Source organism: Scyliorhinus torazame, chromosome 29 (assembly GCF_047496885.1).
Source record: "Scyliorhinus torazame isolate Kashiwa2021f chromosome 29, sScyTor2.1, whole genome shotgun sequence".
Classification (NCBI taxonomy): domain Eukaryota; kingdom Metazoa; phylum Chordata; class Chondrichthyes; order Carcharhiniformes; family Scyliorhinidae; genus Scyliorhinus; species Scyliorhinus torazame.
The window spans coordinates 15,724,236-15,745,015 of record NC_092735.1 but is presented as its reverse complement, the minus strand read 5'-3'; the positions used below and the strand labels follow the sequence as shown (position 1 = coordinate 15,745,015).

Here is a 20,780-nt window from a genome sequence, read left to right as displayed (position 1 = left end):
CTCTGGCGGCCACCCTCAACCAAGCGGGCAGGCCCATGGCTTTCTTCTCCCATACCCTCCATGCTTCCGAAATTCGCCATTCCTCGGTCGAAAAAGAGGCACAAGCCATAGTAGAAGCTGTGAGACATTGGAGGCATTATCTGGCCGGCAGGAGATTCACTCTCCTCACGGACCAACGGTCGGTTGCCTTCATGTTCGATAATGCACAGCGGGGCAAGATTAAAAATGACAAGATCTTGTGGTGGAGGATAGAACTCTCCACCTTCAACTATGAGATCTTGTACTGTCCGGGGAAGCTAAATGAGCCTCCTGATGCCCTGTCCCGCGGCACTTGTGCTACTGCACAAGTGGACCGCCTCCGAGCCCTCCACTAGGACCTCTGCCACCCGGGGGTCACTCGTTTCTTCCACTTAATCGAGACCCGCAACCTGCCCTACTCCATCGAGGAGGTCAGGACAGTCACCAGGGACTGCCAAATCTGCGCGGAGTGCAAACCGCACTTCTACCAGCCAGAGAGGGCGCACCTGATAAAGGCTTCCCGTCCCTTGGAACGCCTCAGCATGGATTTCAAAGGCCCCCTCCCCTCCACCGACTGCAACACGCATTTCCTGAACGTGATTGACGAGTACTCCCGGTTCCCATTCGCTATCCCCTGCCCAGACATGACCACAACCACCGTCATCAAGGCCCTCCAGGGTATCTTTACACTGTTCGGTTTTCCCGCGTACGTACACAGTGATAGGGGGTCCTCCTTTATGAGCGACGAACTGTGTCAATTCCTGCTCAGCAAGGGCATCGCCTCGAGCAGGACGACCAGTTACAACCCCCGGGGAAACGGACAGGTGGAGAGGGAGAACAGAACGGTCTGGAAGACTGTTCTACTGGCCCTATGGTCCAGGAATCTCCCAGTCTCCCGCTGGCAAGAAGTCCTCCCGATGGCCCTCCACGCCATCCGGTCGCTGCTCTGTACAACCACAAATCAGACACCTCATGAACGTCTCCTTGTTTTCCCCAGGTCCTCCTCCGGGACCTCGCTCTCAATCTGGCTAGCGACACCCGGACCCATTCTGCTTCGGACGCACATGCGGGCGCACAAGTCGGACCTGTTGGTCGAGAGGGTCCACCTCTCAGTACGCCTACGTGGCGTTCCCTGATGGCCGGTAAGATACGGTCTCCCTACGGGACCTGCCGCCCGCCGGAACCCCACGCGCACCCGAACCATTACCCCCACCCCCCCACAGCACCTCACTGGAGGGTCAGTACTCCCGCCGCGCCTGCCTAGGCCCACCCACCCACCAACGCCCCCTACAGGCCCCCCCCCCGTGTCAACCGTTTGCCCCAACAGCGCCGCCTAGGGGTGACGAAGCTGCCAGGGAGGCCAAAACCACGCTCCCGGAGTCGCAACCACCGGGACCCCCATCAGAATCACCACCGCAGCCCAGGCACTCCAGAAGGACGACCAGGCCACCCGATCGACTGATTGCTTCGCTGTGACTTTAACTGTGAACGAACACTTTGTAAATATCCTCGACAGCACGGTACCTCCATACCTGATCATACCATGTTAAAGGCGACTGTTACCACTGGCCACCACCCCGACGGACTCTTTTTTAACAGGGGGTGAATGTGGTAGTACCAGGTATTGCGATACCTAAGAGGCTGATGACCATTGGTTAAACCCAGGAGTTTACCATTGGCTATTGTTACGAAGCTCCGCCCTGACAGGTGGAGTATAAGAATCGGTGCCGTCCCAGCAGCCTTCACTTTCTGTACCGAAGCTGCTGGGGAACAAGTTCTAGGAAATTAAAGCCTTCAGTCATGAAATCACTTTGTCTTGAGTGTAATTGATTGCGCATCAGGGGCTGAACAGCCTGGTTAAATGGTCTCGGGTGTTCACACGCTTGAGGAATTAGATAATAGTTAACCAATTGTATTTGCTGCATATTTCATTATAGTTCTCATTGTTAATAAAAAGTAATTGTGTTTATATTTACAAACCTGGTGACTGTAATTATTGGTCAGCCAAGGGCCTAAGACACTGGGTATTTTTCTAAGAATTGTTAGTTAATTCACATGTGACTCCGGGTAAAGTGGGGCTGGAATTGATTGCTCAGGGCATCGTAACAGCCCCTAGCTGCTATACTGCATAATTAGAACATCTTTCCTACTCCTACTTATGTCATTTGTACCTATGTGGACCGTGACAACTGGATCCTTCCCCCCACCGCAAGTTCCTCTCCAGCCCACAGCAGATCTTGAACCCTGGCACTGGGCAGCAAACTCTTGATCTCAAGATCATACGACATTTGTATTAACTCCCTCTGTTTAAATGGCTTCCTGTACCACGGTGCTATGATCAGGTTGGTCACTCACCATACAACCCCCATTTTTGTCCATACAAGCTGCAAGAACCTCAAATATGTTGGACAATTGCAAAAGACAAGTCCTCTCCATTTCTACCTTCTCCATCCCTTTACCTGCCTCATTCACGCTCACACTCTCCTGTCCCTGGCCATGGACCAAATCAGACAATCCTACCATCGGTATGGTAGCACAGTGGTTAGCACTGTTGCTTCACAGTTCCAGAGTCCCAGGTTTGATTCCCAGCTTGGGTCACTGACTGTGCGGAGTCTGCAGATTCTCCCCATGTCTGCATGGGTTTCCTCCGGGTGCTTCGGTTTCCTCCCATAAGTCCCGAATGACGTGCTTGTTAGGTGAATTGGACATTCTGAATTTTCCCAGAATGTGACGACTGAGGGCTTTTCACAGTAACTTCATTGCAATATTAATGCAAGCCGACTTGTGACAATAAAGATTATTATTATTATCAGGGGTGTGTCTGCCTTCTGGAACAATGTGTCCAGGTAACATTTCCCCTCACTGCTGCATCACAGTGTCTGTAACTCGGCCTCCAGCTCATAAACTCTGAGCCGAAGTTCCTCGAGCCACAGACACTTACAGCAGACCTGGTTGCTCTGCGTCACACTGGAGTCCATGAGCTGCACTTGCTGTAGCGACAACACTGTCATAATATCCACGCATGTATATAATGAAGTGAAGACCGGCAGTGATTGACACACAGGATGACCAGTAAGCACACAGCACAGTGCAGCCAATCACCAGACAGGACACCACCACTATAAAGCCAGAGGGCACTAGGTTTCCCGCTCTCTCTGGACCCAGCCACTGAGTCAGAGTCCACGAGCTAGCACAGTGCAAACACCATGCGGTAGCTAGTAAGTCTGGTCAGGCTAGTACAAGGTCCCCAGTCAGTTCAGTATAGTGTCGACCCACAGTTAAATATGTATGTTAGTTCTATCGTTCAATAAAACTGTGTTGAATCTTCTACAGTGTTAGAGGTCTGTTTCTCGCATCACTGCATCAAGTGCAGTCCACACCGAACCGACCTGCCTAACACATCATGGTACTACGGAGTGATACTGAAAATTGATGGACCTACCTTGAGTGAATCAGCATTGACCAGCAAGCAGCCATGCGGTGACATGGAAAACATCCAACCTCCTCCGCAGCTCCGCATCTCCGGCAACCTCGGCGCAAATTGGGAGCTCTTCAAGCAAAAGTTCCTCTGGTACATCGAGGCCTCCGACCTCGAAGCAGCATCGGATGCCAGGAAGATCGCGCTATTTCACTCCATCACGGGGGACCACGCCATCCACTTCTACAACTCCCTCATGTTCGCTGATGGCGAAGACAAGACAAAATTCAAAACAGTCCTGCTGAAGTTTGACAGCCACTGCGACATTGAGGTGAATGAGAGCTTTGAACGGTATGTTTTCCAGCAGAGTCTTCAGGGTAAGGATGAACCTTTTCAGTCCTTCGTCACCCATCTCCGCATCCTGGCGCAGTCATGTAGCTATGACTCGACGGCTGATTCCATGATCCGGGATCAGATCGTTTTCGGGGTCCACTCCGACTCCCTTTGGCAACAGCTCCTGAAAGTCAAACAGTTGACCCTCTCTGCCGCTATCGAGACGTGCGTTGTCCATGTGCATGCTAAGAATCGTTACTCCCACATCAGGGCAGCAGAAACTGCGAAGCTGGCCTCCCATGAGGCGGAACGGGTGCAGGCCATTGGACAAATGCAGGGCCTGAGCATCGAGGAGAGTGGCTGTTTCGCGCGCTTTTCCAGGGTCCCTGCGCATGCACGTCATGACTGAGTGGACGACAAGCCCGACAACCCGACAACAAGGCATGCCAGATTACGATCCCGACAGCCCAACGGATCCTGATGCTGAGTGCCTCAAGTACCCGTACCGGATGGGCATCATAACCACATGTGCTGCCTTCCACCACGACGGCGAAAGGCTTCTCGATCCTCAGTGTGGATCCCGACGACGAGTGGTCTGCTGTCCTCACAGTGAACAAGGCCCGCATCCGGTTCAAACTGGACACCGGCGCATCGGCGAACCTCATCTCGAAATCCGACCTCGACACCATCCGCGCCAAACCAAGCATTCTTCCACCGGCCTGCCAGCTCCTTGACTATGGCAACGCCATAGCTGCCAGTGGCTCGTGTCAACTGGGGGTATCCAATAAGGCGATCAAGGCGACGCTGTGGTTTGAAATAGTCGGGCCTGACAGAGCATCTCTGCTCGGTGCTCGTGCCTGCAAACTCCTGAAACTTGTTCAACGCGTCCACACCATGTCATCATCACCGGCGACGGTTTCGCCCAATGGAAACTTGCAAGCCGACATAGATGACATCATCACGCAGTACCACAGCATGTTCGACGGAATGGGCACGCTCCCATACCGATATAAAATCCTGCTCAAACCGAACCACCCCTGTAATTCATGCACCTCGCCGGGTGCCGGCACCCTCCAGGATCCTCTGAAGAAGCAATTACAGGACCTCCAAGACCAGAGCATCATATCAAAGGTTACAGAGCCCACAGACTGGGTCAGCTCTATGGTCTGCGTCAGGAAGCCGTCAGGGGAGCTTCGCATTTGCATTGACCCTAAGGATCTAAACCGCAACATGAGGGAGCATTACCCAATACCAAAACGAGAAGAGTTGACCAGTGAGATGGCTCATGCCAAATTCTTTACTAAGCTCAACGCCTCCAAGGGTTTTTGGCAAATCCAACTGGACACGTCCAGTCGCAAGTTGTGCATGTTCAGCACCCCATTTGGTCGTGACTGCTACAACCGGATGCCTTTTGGCATCATATCTGCCTCCGAAGTATTTCATCGCATCATGGAACAGATGATGGATGGCATCGAGAGGGTGCGAGTATACGTTGATAATGTCATTATCTGGTCCACAACGCCCCAGGAACACATCGCTCGCCGCAAGCAGATATTCCAAAGAATCCATGAACATGGTCTTCAGCTTAACAGGGCCAAGTGCTCATTTGGTCAATCGGAGATCAAATTCCTAGGTGACCACATCTCGCAGCAGGGCGTGTGGCCAAACGCCGACTAGGTCTTGGCGATCAACGTCATGAAGACCCCGAAGGACAAAAAGACGGTCCCCCGCTTGCTCGGAATAGTCAACTTCCTCGGGAAATTCATTCCCAATATGGCATCCCACACCACGGCCCTCCGCCATCTTGTCAAAAAGTCGACGGAATTCCAGTGGCTGCCCACACATGAAGAGGAATGGCGCGAGCTGAAGGTAAAACTCACGACAGCCCTGGTCCTAGCATTCTTCGACCCAACCAAGGAAACAAGATATCAACTGATGCAAGCCAGGACGGCATTGGGGCGGTGCTCCTTCAGCGGGATGACTCCGCGTCCTGGGCTCCAGTGGCGTATGCCTCCAGGGCCATGACGCCCACTGAGCAACGGTACGCTCAGATTGAGAAGGAGTGTCTCCTAACTGGGATAGTCAAGTTCCACGACTATGTTTATGGCCTGCCGAAATTCACGGTAGAGACGGACCACAGGCCTCTAGTCCACATAATCCAGAAGGATTTAAACGACATGACACCTCGGTTACAGCGTATTCTTCTGAAGCTACGCCGCTACGACTTCGAACTGGTCTACACGCTAGGTAAAGAGCTGATCGTTGCAGATGCTCTGTCCAGGTCCATTACCACACCGCATGAAGTGACTTCATCTGCCACATAGAAGCCCAAGTGCAGTTGTGTGCCTCAAACCTTCCAGCCTCCGACGAACAGGTGGTCCAAATTCGTGGGGAGACAGCCAAGGATCCTCTGCTGCAGCATGTGATGCAGCACCTCAGCAATGGCTGGCAGAAGGGACAATGTCGCCAGTTCTATAACGTAAAAGACGACCTGATGGTGGTGGAGGGAATCCTTCTGAAACTCGACAGAATCGTAATTCCTCAGAGTATGCGTGCTATGGTGCTAGGCCAACTCCATGAGGGTCACCTTGGGTCGAGAAATGCCGACGCAGAACTCGGGAGGTGGCCTTTTGGCCGGGCATCAGCCAGGACATTGCTGACACAGTCCTCAACTGCCCTACCTGTCAGAAGTTTCAGCCAGCTCAACCCAAAGAAACGTTGCAGCAGCACAAGATCGTGACCTCTCCGTGGTCCAAAGTAGGTGTAGACCTTTTCCACGCCAAGGGGCGTGACTACGTACTCCTGGTCGACTACTTCTCCAGTTACCCAGAAGTAGTGAAACTGTCCGACCTCACGTCGAAGGCGGTGATCAAAGCCTGCAAAGAAACGTTCGCCAGGCATGGGATACCACTCACGGTAATGAGCGACAATGGTCCTTGCTTTTACAGCCAGGAATGGTCTGACTTCGCACAGTCGTACAACTTCCGTCACGTTACTTCCAGTCCCCACTACCCGCAGTCAAACGGGAAGGTCGAAAAAGGGTTCCACATTGTAAAGCGGCTGCTGTGCAAAGCTGCAGATTCAGGCTCTGAATTTAACCTGGCGATGCTGGCATACAGGGCGACCCCACTGTCCACTGGATTGTCTCCAGCCCAGATGCTCATGAATCGCACTCTGAGGACCACAGTTCCAGCCATCCACGTTCCTGACCTTGACCACCTCACGGTCCTACAGAACGTGCAGCAGTCACGGGCCCAACAGAAAGCCACGTACGATGCCCATGCCACGGATCTGCCCGTGCTGGCCCCAACTGACCATGTTCACGTACAGTTGCCTGTGGGCGGCTGGTCAGCCACAGCTGTTGTGCTCAAACAAGTGGCCCCAAGATGATTCCTTGTCCGCATGGCTGATGGCTCCCTGCTACGGCGCAACAGACAGGCACTGCGAAGAGTTCCACACCCACTACCTGACCAGCGTGCCCGCCGCCTACGATGCCTCCTCCGGACGTACCCTACCACGAGGCCACCGATCTACCAGCAATCCTGCCGGTCCACGCGCCCACCGCGATGCCAGCGATCCCGCCTCTCCAAGCGCAGACGGCTCCTAATCCGCCTCTGCGGCGTTCAACTAGAATTTGGCACCCACCACAAAGACTAAATCTATAGACTGAGCTTTTGTACATTTTTGTGATTTCACCAATTGGACCTCTGTAAATATTGTTTTGTTTGCCATGTATCTGCACTATCGCAACCTTCCTATGTATATACGTTCGTTTAGACATCTTTCTGTATATAGTCAGGTACACACACATATATATATATATATATTTATAAGCATCCACACCTTAGTATTTATTTTAAAAATAAAAGGGGGGAGATGTCATAATATCCACGCATGTATATAATGAAGTGCAGACAGGCAGTGATTGACACACAGGATGACCAGTAAGCACATAGCACAGTGCAGCCAATCACCAGACAGGATACCACCACTATAAAGCCAGAGGCCACTAGGTTTCCTGCTCTCTCTGGACCCAGCCACTGAGACAGAGCTAGCCAGTACAAACACCATGCGGTAGCTAGTAAGTCTGGTCAGGCTAGTACAAGGTCTCCAGTCAGTTCAGTATAGTGTTGACCCACAGTTAAATATGTATGTTAGTTCTATCGTCCAATAAAACCGTGTTGGATCTTCTACAGTGTTAGAGGACTGTTACTCGCATCGCTGCATCAAGTGCAGTCCACACTGAACCGACCTGCCTAACACATCAAACACATCACCTGCACTGCCATCATTGTTTCATTAATTGTTTTACTAATTAAATTTTAACTAATGTCGTTAATTCTGCCTCTGCTTATATTCTTATTATTTCAATTAATGCCCATTTACCCTCAAATTCCTGAGTTCAGATAAGTGGCGAGAGAAAATACTCCCCAATCACCTACTTACTTTCCTGTCAAGTCACACATTGACTGAATGCTGCAATAGCAGAAAAGCCCCAAATGAAACTGCCGAAGACCCAAACGCTCGGCCTTTCTGAACCCCTTTGGATTCACATTTGTGTTAGCCACCAATCTATTCTCATACTATCCCTTTGCTCCTCTTGTTTACTTTTTCATTTCTCCTTTGTGCTTTTGTATATTCAACCTGATTCACCCTTCTATTATCAAGCTGGCATCTATCACAAAGCCTCTTTCTTTGCATCATCTCACACTCTAACTCCTTCATTGTCCTGGGAACTCCTGCCCTCCACTTTCCCTTTGTGAGAATGTAGCAAGACTGTACCAGAATCATCTGTCCTTTAAAAAAATGCCCATGATCCCAATACCTTTCTGCCTGGCGATCTGTCTCTTTACCCTGATCAAATCTTTCCTCAATTCACTGAAATTATCTCTTCCCCCGCCTGTCATTAAATATTTAATTCTACATTGCTCTTTGTTCTTCCTGAACTGATCTGAAGTTTACAATACTGTGATCACTATTCCCGAGACACTCCCCAACTGTGACACTCTCCACTTGACTCACTTCATTTTCCTGGACTAGATCCTGCAATGCCTTTCTTTGTTGGGCAGGAAAATTCTCCTGAACATACTTCAGAAATTCTCCCCCTCCTCCACCTAAACACAATCTGTTGACTTATTGAAAAAGATTTTGAAACAGATCAGGAACATTTACAATTTTGAAATTAATCAGTGAAGATTAAAGCCAAGAGTCTGACATATTGTGTAGTTTCTGGTACCTGATGTCGTGAGTCCCTCGTTATTCTGTATTTAGCTCATTCCCAGGAATCTGTAATTCCATCTGTAATTTAACTAACATATCTGTTCATATTTGTAGCAATAGTGGTGGAAATACAAATTACACAGCCACAGCTGACATCACAGTGACAACGTGACAGAACAAAGCAACTCACTCAACTTCCTGGTGCTGCAAAAATGCTCATCAAAATGTTAAAAATACACCAGCCATATTACAAACGCTGGAAGTAGAATATGCTCTGTTTGGGATGGATGTGCCCTTTTACTCAACCAGCCTCAGAGTAAAACTTTTATTTATCTTTCAGCTTGGATCCAGGCGGCACAGTGGCGCAGTGGTTAGCACTGCTGCCTACAGCGCTGAGGACCTGGGTTCGATCCTGGCTCTTGGTCTCTGTCCGTGTGGAGTTTGCACATTCTCCCCGTGTCTGCATGGGTTTCACCCCCACAACCTAAAGATGTTCAGGGTAGATGGATTGGCCACACTAAATTGCCCCTTAATTGGGAAAAAAATAAGTGGGTACTCTAATTTTTTTTCTAAGTCATTCAGATTGGATCTTCTGGGTAGGCTGATCACTTAAACCCAACATATGTCAAGATCTCAATCTTTGCACAAACCTATTTTGCAGCTCACAAGGGTACATAGAACATAGAACATAGAAAATACAGCACAGAACAGGCCCTTCGGCCCACGATGTTGTGCCGAACCTTTGTCCTAGATTAATCATAGATTATCATCGAACCCACAGCGCAGAAGGAGGCCACTCGGCCCCCCGAGTCTGCACCAGCCCCTGGAAAGAGCACCCCACCCAAACACAACACCTCCACCCAACACCAAGGTCAATTTGGACATTAAGGGCAATTTATCATTGGCCAATTCACCTAACCCGCACATCTTTGGACTGTGGGAGGAAACCGGAGCACCCGGAGGAAACCCACGCAGACACGGGGAGGACGTGCAGAGCAAACCTGGGGAGTTAATATCTAAGCTAATGAGTAAAGTACTGAAGAATATCAATCTCAAGATTAATATATGTAACCCATCAATAGAAAGACACAATGGCTTGAATGGCCTCCTTCTGTGCTGTATCATTCTATGATTCTATGAGCGGAACTTTAAAGATAACAATCAGCGGGCGAATAGTGAAGAGAAGAGGTTTCAGATTCAGGGGGGAAGATCTGTAGAGAAACAGTGGTTTTCACCTGAAGTCAGGGACGGATTTACAATGAAACACACCGTCCCTGAGCATGGGGCCCCCAAAGGTGGGGGGCAAAATAAAGGTTCTGTGATTCATTTCGCTCGCAGCCAATCAGGCACAGACAAATACTGAAAACCTGACCACAATTGAAAATATTTTTAAAAATATATATTTTTATTGAAAACTTTTTCATTTGAACAAATAGCATAATAATAAAATCTAAAACAGATATTTCAAGTTACCATGGGCGCGATCGATCGGCCTTGTCGCACCCCACTCAGGATGCAACAAGGCCAGTAAATCCCGCAAGAGGTCTCTCGTGAGATTTACCAGCCTCATTACGTCTCACGAGATTTAAAAAAATATATATTTTTATTTCAAACATTGCAAAAATCTCAAATAAATACATAAAAACACTCAAATATAATACAGTTTGTCATTTTTTGTTTTTGCACTAGCTGTAATAACCCCAAGACTTCCAGCCCCCCCCCCCCCCCCAAGCCGACACCCCCCCTCTATCTCCCCCACCCCCTCCATCTTCCCCAGTCCCTAGCTGCTGGCAACAAACAGATTCTTGAAGAAGGCTATGAATGGCTTCCACCTGGAGTAGAACCCTTCCTCCGACCCGCTGATGGCATCTTTTCCAATCTCAGAAATGCTGCCAAATCCCCCAATGTTGACGAGGCCCTAGGTGCCACCGCCGACCTCCATCCAAGCAGTATTTGTCGCCGGGCTATCAGAGAAGCGAAGGCCAAGACATCAGTCCTCTTCCCCTCAAGAAGCTCCAGCAAGTCTGACACCCCAGAAATCGCCACTAGTGGACACGGCTCCAGCCTAACCCCCGACATAGTCTCAAAAGACGAGACCCAGAACGCAACCAATTTTGGGCAGGACCAGAACATGGGCGAGTGGTTCGGCGGCCCCCTTAAACACCATTAACACTTGTCCTCTACACCTGGGAAGAACCCACTCATGCACACTCTAGTCAGGTGTGCCCTGTGGACTACTTTAAATTGTATCAGGCTCATCCTTACGCAAGAGGAGGTGGAGTTCACCCTATACAAAATCTCATTCCAGACCCCTCCCTCCAGCCCCAGGCCCAATTCTTCTTCTCACTTCCCATCCCTCTTGACCTCACATCAAAGTTTGAATGGAACACCTGCCCTACCCACCTCATCCTTAGCCTCATCTGATCCCTACCCTCAAATGTGTCGCCTGCGTGCGAGCAGACTATATCGGCTTTCAAGCTCTTCAAGTGAGCAAACACCCAGGATCTTTCTTTTTTTTAAAGTATTTTTATTAAGGTTTTGCAGAATTTTTCATAATAAAACAGTGGTAACAATAATAACAAAACAAACTAGAGTGAACATTAACATAGCGCAAAAAGAGAATATACAATAACAATTAAATAGACATTACCCCACGCGACTCAGTCTTCTCACACCATCCCAATGAAGCCCCCCCCCCCCCCACACACACACACGGATTGCTGCTGCTGCTGATATTTTAATTTTCCCCGAGAAAGCCGACGAACGGCTGCCACCTCCGAGAGAATCCTGGCGTAGACCCTCTTAAGGCAAACTTTATTTTCTCAAGGCTGTGAAACCCAGCCATGTCGTTAACCCAAGTCTCTACACTCAGGGGCTTCGAGTCCCTCCACATTAATAAATCCGTCTCCGGGCTACTAGGGAGGCAAAGGCCAAGATGTCGGCCTGTTTTGCCCCCTGAACTACCGGGTCTTCTGACACTCCAAAGATCGCTACCGCTGGACTCGGCACCACCCGTGTGTTAAGCACCTTGGACATTGCCCTCGCGAACCCTTGCCAGAACTCTCTAAGCTCCGGGCATGCCCAAAACATGTGGACATGGTTTGCAGGGCTGCCCTTGCACCTCATACAACTGTCTTCTACCCCTAAAAACTTGCTCATTCTCGCTGCCGTCATTGTGTGCCCGGTGGACCACCTTAAACTGGTTTAGCTCACTGGGCTAATCGCTGGCTTTTAAAGCAGACCAAGGCAGGCCAGCAGCACGGTTCAATTCCCGTACCAGCCTCCCCGAACAGGCGGCGGAATGTGGTGACTAGGGGCTTTTCACAATAACTTCATTGAAGCCTCCTCGTGACAATAAGCGATTTTCATTAGACTGAGCCTGGCACATGATGAGGAGGAATTACCCCTGCCCAGGACCTCTGCCCATAGACCCGCTTCCAACTCCTCACCGAGTTCCCCCTCCCACTTGCTCTTGAGCTCCTCCACCGGGGTTTCCTTCGCCTCCTGTAGTTTCTGGTAGATATCCAACACCTTCCCCTCCCCCACCAGGTGCCGGAGACCACCCTGTCCTGTATCCTCAGTGGCGGCAGCGTCGGAAAGGTCACTACCTGTTTTTTCAGGAAGGCTCGTAGTTGCAGATATTTAAAGGCATTTCCTGGCGGCAGATTAAGTTTGTCCTCTAGCGCCTTCAAACTTGGAAAGCTTCCGTCTATGAACAGATCTCCCAACCTTCTGATGTCTGCCCTCTGCCAGCTCTGCAACCCACCATCCATCCTACCCGGGACAAACCTGTGGTTGTTACATATCGGGGTCCAGATTGACGATCCCCCCATCTTCTTGTACCTCCTCCACTGTCCCCAGGTCCGCAGTGTCGCCACCACCACCGGACCTGTGGAGTAACGGGTTGGCGAGAACAGCAAAGGAGTCGTTATCAAAGCTCCCAGACTAGTACCTTTACATGACGCCGCCTCCAGCTGCACCCAGGATCTTTCAACCGGGCCATATAACCACCATCATAACAGGCAGTCTCTGAACACCCTCCATTAAGATCCGCCATATCCACCTCGTGAGGAGATCCAGCTGGACGCAGGCCTGCCTCTGTTCCAGGCCCACCCAAAATGGCCATCATCACCGCCTTCACCCAAATCCCTCAACAAAGAAACCTGTATCAGTTTTGCCAGGTGCAACATTCTGAACCGTACTTTGCTCTTGAAGAGTGCTGTCGTGGCCTTGTTAAACCCAGTTCGATGTTTAGCCAGATCAGCCCCGATATCCTGGTAAATTTGAATAATAACAATCTTTATTAGTGTCACAAGTAGGAGTATATTAACACTGCAATGAAAATTCCCTCGTCGCCACACTCCGGCGCCTGTTCGGGTACACTGAGGGAGAATTCAGAATATCCAATTCACCCAGCAAACACATCTTTCGAGACTTGTGGTAGGAAACCGGAGCACCCAGAGGAAACCCAAGTAGACACGGGCGAACGTGCAGACTCCGTACAGATAGTGACCCAAGCCAGGAATCGAACCCGGGTCCCTGGCCCTGTGAAGCAACAGTGCTACCAACTATGATACTGTGCTGCCTCATTGTATGTCCCTTCCAGCAACACTAGCATGTTGCCTTTAGCCACTTTAAAATTCTCTCCTTGTTCAAATACTCTTGTAGACGGACGATTACCGCCTGCGGTGGATCCCCGGATCTCGGCTTCTGGCACAGCGATCGGTGGACCTGGTCCACCTCGGGAGTGTTTTGTGCAGAACCCCTCCCCTACCAATTTCCCGAACATCGTCTCCACGTACTTGGGCACTTGTACCTTCAATTCCCTCCAGTAGTCTGACTATCCTTAGGTTCTGATGTCTGCACCGGTTCTCCTGGTCATCCACCCTGGCATTAAGACATTTGGGGTCTCTGCCAACATTGATATTTCTGCCTCTAAAGAGAAAATGTGGTCCGAGACTGTCCTCTCCACCTCCCAAATCGTTCCGCCCTGCACCTCCAATCGTTGCTCCACCCTTTTCACTGCCATGGAAGGGGCACTACTGCCACCTCAATCGATTTAGACAGGTCTTCCTGAATTGCCTGTCTATGCTTCGGAATTCTCGCATGATGAATTCCATTAGCTCCTCCGTCGGCAGTTGGGAGGGTGCCGACGATACGGTGAGGTCCACCATGTTCTTCACTCTGCCATGAGGGTCCTTTGAACTGGAATGGGAGCTTTATTGCCTCATGTTATACCCTGGTACCCTGCAAGCACCATCTGGGTACCATGGCAGTGACACCCAGGCAATTACAGGGAGCTCAGGTGGCACTGCCAAGCTAGCAGGGGCACTGCCAGGGTGGAAGTGCCACAGTGCCCAGGTGACATCTTGCCCATGATGGGGATTGGGCCCAGAGATGCCCTGCCCTTATGAAGTGGGATGATCGGTGAGTTGGGGGATCTGGAGGCTGCGGTGGGGAGGTCTAGAGTTCAGGGCACCATTTTTAAATGGCACCACGATCTCTTCCTGCACTGGCGAGCGGAGCTCATTAGTGCAGGAAATGACACTAAATGCTGTCTCGCCAGGGTTTTTCTTGCTCAGACCCAGAAATGAAGCAAGGTCCTATTTAATAGCTGGGTCATTCGCAGCGCTGCCAGCGCCGGGAAGCACCCAGCTAAATACACCCGTCATGGGCTCTGTTTCATTTCCGTTAAATCACACCCAATATTAAAAGAGCACAATCAACAATCAGGAACACATCCAATCCTAACCCCCCGCAACAATAAACTAAAAACCGTGCGCAGAATTCTCCGACACCCCACGGAGAATGGGCACGCCGCCGCCGTAATGCGGAGAATCGCGGCCCGGCGTCGGGGCGGCGCCGGTCGGCGCGCCGATTCTCCGGGCGGATGGGCCAAGTGGCCATCAACAAAAAGCCGAGTCCTGCTGGCGCCGTTCTAACATCCTCTGAGCCGGTGGGACCTCGGCGTTGAAGGGTCCGGCTGTGGCCTGTGGGGGGTAGGGGGGGTCCGATCCCAGGGGGGGGCCTCCGTAGTGGCCTGGCCCGCGATCGGGGCCCTCCAATCGGCCGGCCGGCCTCTCTGCCCCTCGGCCTCCTTTCCTCCGCTAGCTCTGCGCAATTTGGTGTCGGGGCCGCCGCGGGGAAGAAGGCCACTGCGCATGCGCTAGTTGGCGCCGGATCAACTGCGCATGCGCGGACCCCGCGTTGCTTGGTTCAGGCCGGACCGGCAGCTGGGGCGGCGGAGGCCGCTCCAGCGCCGTCCTAGCCCCCTGTGGGGCGCAGAATGGGGTCCCGGAACGAGTGCCGACGCCGGAGTAAAACACTCCCGTTTTTACTCCACCGTTGGCACTTAGCCGCCAGTTGGGAGAATCCCGCCCCTTATTTACAGCTGTCAGTAACTAGTGCTTTAAAATGGCTGCCAAAGTAGGTAGAACCTCTCTACCGACCCCTAATGATGTACTTGACCTTCTCCATTTGTAGAAACTCCATGAGGTCTCCCAACCAGACAAAAGCACTGGGTGGAGTAGAAGATCACCACCCAAGCAGAACTCACCTCTGGGCTATTAAAGAGGCAAAGGCGAGGACATCCGCCTTTACCTCCGCCTGCAGCAGAGTCCAATACCCCCAAAATGGCCACCAACTGGCAAGGCTCCAGACTCCAGATCAACATTAAGTATCTCCGACATGGTGTTGAAGATGGAGACCCAACAAAAGCTTAACAACTTAGGACAAGACCTGAACAAATACCTACTCATTCTCGCCTTGGTCAGGTGAGTCCTGTGCATCACCTTAAACTGGAGCAAACTAAGCCAGGCACAGGAGGATGTAGAGTTGACCCTACGAAAAGCCTCGCTCAACACCTCCTCATCCAGAATAGGACCCAATTCACCCTCCCATTTCTCCTTAACCATTTAACGGAGCCGACTCCGCTGACAGGATATGGCCGTAAATACCCAAAATACTCCCCCCACCAGATCCAGCCAAAGATAAAATCCTTTTTAATGGGGTGGACGGTGGTGCCACGGGAAATGACGGAAAAGCTTTCCCCCAAAAAAATCAGGAATCTGGGGCGAAATTCTCCGGTACCGGCACGATGTCCGCCGACTGGCGCCCAAAACGGCGCAAATCAGTCGGGCATTGCGCCGAGCCCCAACCTTAAGGGGCTAGGCCCCAGCCGGACTCATTTCCGCCCCGCCAACTGGCAGAAAAGGCCTTTGGTGCCCCGCCAGCTGGTGTGGAAAATGACATCTCCGGGCGGCGCATGCCCGGGAGCGTTAGCGGCCGCTGACGGCATTCCCGCGCGTGCGCAGTGGAGGGAGTCTCTTCCGCCTCCGCCATGGTGGAGGCCGTGGCGAAGGCGGAAGGAAAAGAGTGCCCCCACGGCACAGGCCCGCCCGCGGATTGGTAGGCCCCGATTTCGGGCCAGGCCACCGTGGGGGCACCCCCCGGGGCCAGATCGCCCGCGCCCCCCCCCAGGACCCCGGAGCCCGCCCGCGTCGCCTTGTCCCGCCGGTAAGGTAGGTGGTTTAATCTACGCCGGCGGGACAGTCATTTTAGCAGTGGGACTTCGGCCCATCCGGGCCGTAGAATCGCGGGGGGGGGGGCCCGCCAACCGGCGTGGCCCGATTCCCGCCCCCGCCAAATATCCGGTGCCGGAGAATTCGGCAACCGGCGGGGGCGGGATTCACGCCAGCCCCCGGCGATTCTCCGACCCGGCGGGGGGTCGGAGAATCTCGCCCCTGGAATTATCTAAACTATTTGGTTTCAGGGAGCTGAAATTTTTCCGACTGTTCCTCAAAGCGGGCAAACCGTCCCTCCACAAACAGGTCCCCAAACCTCTTCAGACCCTTCCCCTCCCATGACATAAACGTCGAGTCTTGGCCCGCTGGTAAAAAGAGATGATTACTGCAGATAGGGGCAAACAACGAGCTAGATTTAAAACGCTGTCTGAACTGCTTGCAGAATCTCGGTAGACACCACTACCGGATTTGAAGAAAATCTCGCAGGAAGCGCAGCAGTAACTAAAGCACCTAAACTAGAGCTCTTACAAGAACTCGTCTCCATTTGTCCCCGTACGGAACTTAGGTCACTGAGCCACCCCAGCACTTTCTCAAATTAGGCAAAAGCTAAACCACCTCTTTGTCGATCCCTCTGGCGAAACGTCCTATGGATTCCTGGGGTCTTGCCCGCCTGAATAAAAGAGGACACTAATTTGTTAACTCTGACAAAAAGGGATTTAGGGAGAAAACTGGGGAGACACTGAAAAGAAATAAAAAGATCAGGGGGACATTCATTTTAATAGTCTGATCTCTGCCCGCCAAGAACAGGGAGAGGTTATCCCACTACTGCAAGTCAGATTTAACCCCATTTACCAGACTACAATTAATTTAATTTATGGAGTGAGGCCCAATCGTGGGCCACTCGGATAAATCCAAATAACCGAAAGCTAGATCTGGCAAGACAAAAAGACAACATCCCCAGAAAGGTCGCGTCCACGGGGGATTTTTTAATTTAAAAAATTAATTTAAGGGATGTGGGCATCACTGGTTAGGTCGGGCAGCACGGTGGCGCAGTGGGTTAGCACTGCGGCCTCACGGCGCTGAGGCCACCGGTTCAATCCCAGCTCTGGGTCACTGTCCGTGTGGAGTTTGCACGTTCTCTCCGTGTTTGCGTGGGTTTCGCCCCCACAACCCAAGAGATGTGCAGGTTTGGTGGATTGGCCACGCTAAATTGCCCCTTAATTGGAAAATAATGAATTGGGTACTCTAAATTTTTTTTTAAAAAATCACTGGTCAGCATTGCCTATCCGTAGTTGCCCTTCAGAAGGCAGTGGTGAGTTGCCTTCCTTGAACCACTGTAGTCCTTCGGGTGTAGGCACATCCACTGTGCTGTTAGGGAGGGGGTTTGAATGTTTGTTCAACCAGTAGCAATCAAGCGGGGCTGCTTTGTCTTGGATGATGTTGCGCTTCTTGAGTGTTGTTGGAGCTGCGCTCATCCAGGCAAGTGGAGAGTATTCCATCACACTCCTGACTTGTGCCTTGTAGATGGTGGACAGGCTTTTGAGGGGCGGGGGGTGGGGGGGGGGGTGGGGGGGGGGGGGGTCAGGAGGTGAGTTACTCGCCATAGGATTCCAAGCCTTTGACCTGCCCTCGTAGCCGCAGCATTAATATTGATAGTAATCTTTAATAATGATAATCTTTATTAGTGTCACAAGTAGTCTTACATTAACACTGCAATGAAGTTACTAATATGGCTAGTCCAGTTCAGTTTCTGATCAATGGTAACCCCCAGGATGTTGATTGTGGGGGATTCAGCTATGGTAATGCCATTGAATGTCAAGGGGCAATGGTAGATCATCTCTTGTAGGAGATGATCATTGCCCAGCACTTGTGTGGCACAAATGTAACTTGCCACTTGTCAGCACAAGCCTGGATATTGTCCATGTCTTGCTGCATTTGGGCATGGACTGCTTCATCATCTGAGGAGTCAACGAAGGGTGCTGAACATTGTGCAGTCATCCGCAAACATCCCCTGTTCTGACCTTATGATGGAAGGGAGATCATTGATGAAGCAGCTGAAGATGGTTGGGCCTTGGGCACTATCCTGAGAAGCCCCTGCAGTGATGTCCTGGAGCTGAGATGATTGACCCCCAACCACCATAACCATCTTCCTTTGTGCAGGGTACAACTTCAAACGGATTTACCGGAAAGTATTCGCTCTTGTCCAAATTCAAATTGTAGCCAGAAAAGGAGCCAAAACTCCTAAGTAGCCTCATTGTCTCATCCATAGTGGAAACTAGATCTGTAACGTAAAGAAACAGATCATCCTATTATCTTTCCCTCCCGATTTATCCCCTTCCACTTACTAGAAGATCTTAACACTACAGCCAGCAGTTCAATTACTAAAGCAAATAGACGTGGAGACAATGGACATCCCTGCCTCGTACTCCTTTTTAGTGGAAAATAACCCAAGCTTAAGGCATTTATGCAAATACTAGCAATGGAGCCCTAAACAATAACCAAATCCAAGACATGAACTTTTGCCCAAAACCAAACCTCCCAAGAATCTCAAAGAGATAGAACATAGAACATAGAAAACATAGAAAATACAGCACAGAACATACCCTTCGGCCCACGATGTTGTGCCGAACCTTTGTCCTAGATTAATCATAGATTATCATTGATTTTACAGTGCAGAAGGAGACCATTCGGACCTTCGAGTCTGCACCGGCTCTTGGAAAGAGCACCCGACCCAAACTCAACACCTCCACCCAACACCAAGGGCAATTTGGACATTAAGGGCAATTTATCATTGGCCAATTCACCTAACCCGCATATCTTTGGACTGTGGGAGGAAACCGGAGCACCCGGAGGAAACCCACGCAGACACGGGGAGGACGTGCAGACTCCGCACAGACAATGACCCAAGCCGGAATCGAACCTGGGACCATGGAGCTGTGAAGCAATTGTGCTATCCACAATGCTACCGTGCTGCCCTTAAGAACAAATAAATCTACACTATATCATTTTACCGTAATCCATGTACCTATCCAATAGCTGCTTGAAGGTCCCTAATGTTTCCGACTCAACGACTTCCACAGGCAGTGCATTCCATGCCCCCACTACTCTCTGGGTAAAGAACCTACCTCTGATATCCCTCCTATATCTTCCACCTTTCACCTTAAATTTATGTCCCCTTGTAATGGTGTGTTCCACCCGGGGAAAAAGTCTCTGACTGTCTACTCTATCTATTCCCCTGATCATCTTATAAACCTCTATCAAGTCGCCCCTCATCCTTCTCCGCTCTAATGAGAAAAGGCCTAGCACCCTCAACCTTTCCTCGTAAGACCTACTCTCCATTCCAGGCAACATCCTGGTAAATCTTCTTTGCACCTTTTCCAAAGCTTCCACATCCTTCCTAAAATGAGGCGACCAGAACTGTACACAGTACTCCAAATGTGGCCTTACCAAAGTTTTGTACAGCTGCATCATCACCTCACGGCTCTTAAATTCAATCCCTCTGTTAATGAACGCGAGCACACCATAGGCCTTCTTCACAGCTCTATCCACTTGAGTGGCAACTTTCAAAGATGTATGAACATAGACCCCAAGATCTCTCTGCTCCTCCACATTGCCAAGAACTCTACCGTTAACCCTGTATTCCGCATTCATATTTGTCCTTCCAATATGGACAACCTCACACTTTTCAGGGTTAAACTCCATCTGCCACTTCTCAGCCCAGCTCTGCATCCTATCTATGTCTCTTTGCAGCCGACAACAGCCCTCCTTACTATCCACAACTCCACCAATCTTTGTATCGTCTGCAAATTTACTGACCCACCCTTCAACTCCCTCATCCAAGTCATTAATGAAAATCACAAACAGCAGAGGACCCAGAACTGATCCCTGCGGTACGCCACTGGTAACTGGGATCCAGGCTGAATATTTGCCATCCACCACCACTCTCTGACTTCTATCGGTTAGCCAGTTTGTTATCCAACTGGCCAAATTTCCCACTATCCCATGCCTCCTTACTTTCTGCATAAGTCTACCATGGGGAACTTTATCAAATGCCTTACTAAAATCCATGTACACTACATCCACTGCTTTACCTTCATCCACATGCTTGGTCACCTCCTCAAAGAATTCAATAAGATTTGTTAGGCAAGACCTACCCCTCACAAATCCGTGCTGACTCTCCCTAATCAAGCAGTGTCTTTCCAGATGCTCAGAAATCCTATCCTTCAGTACCCTTTCCATTACTTTGCCTACCACCGAAGTAAGACTAA

The 20,780-nt window shown here is 50.7% G+C and overlaps 1 protein-coding gene across 1 annotated transcript in view; it reads right to left on the bottom strand.

Annotated features, from left to right (window-relative positions):
* The window catches only part of sun2 (Sad1 and UNC84 domain containing 2), a 136,064-nt gene extending 126,990 nt beyond the window's left edge, over positions 1-9,074 (bottom strand). The window contains exon 1 of the mRNA XM_072492109.1: positions 9,006-9,074. The gene's annotated coding sequence lies outside the window, so the exon portion shown is untranslated. The remainder of the gene's footprint in view (positions 1-9,005) is intronic.
* Positions 9,075-20,780: the final 11,706 nt, after the last annotated feature.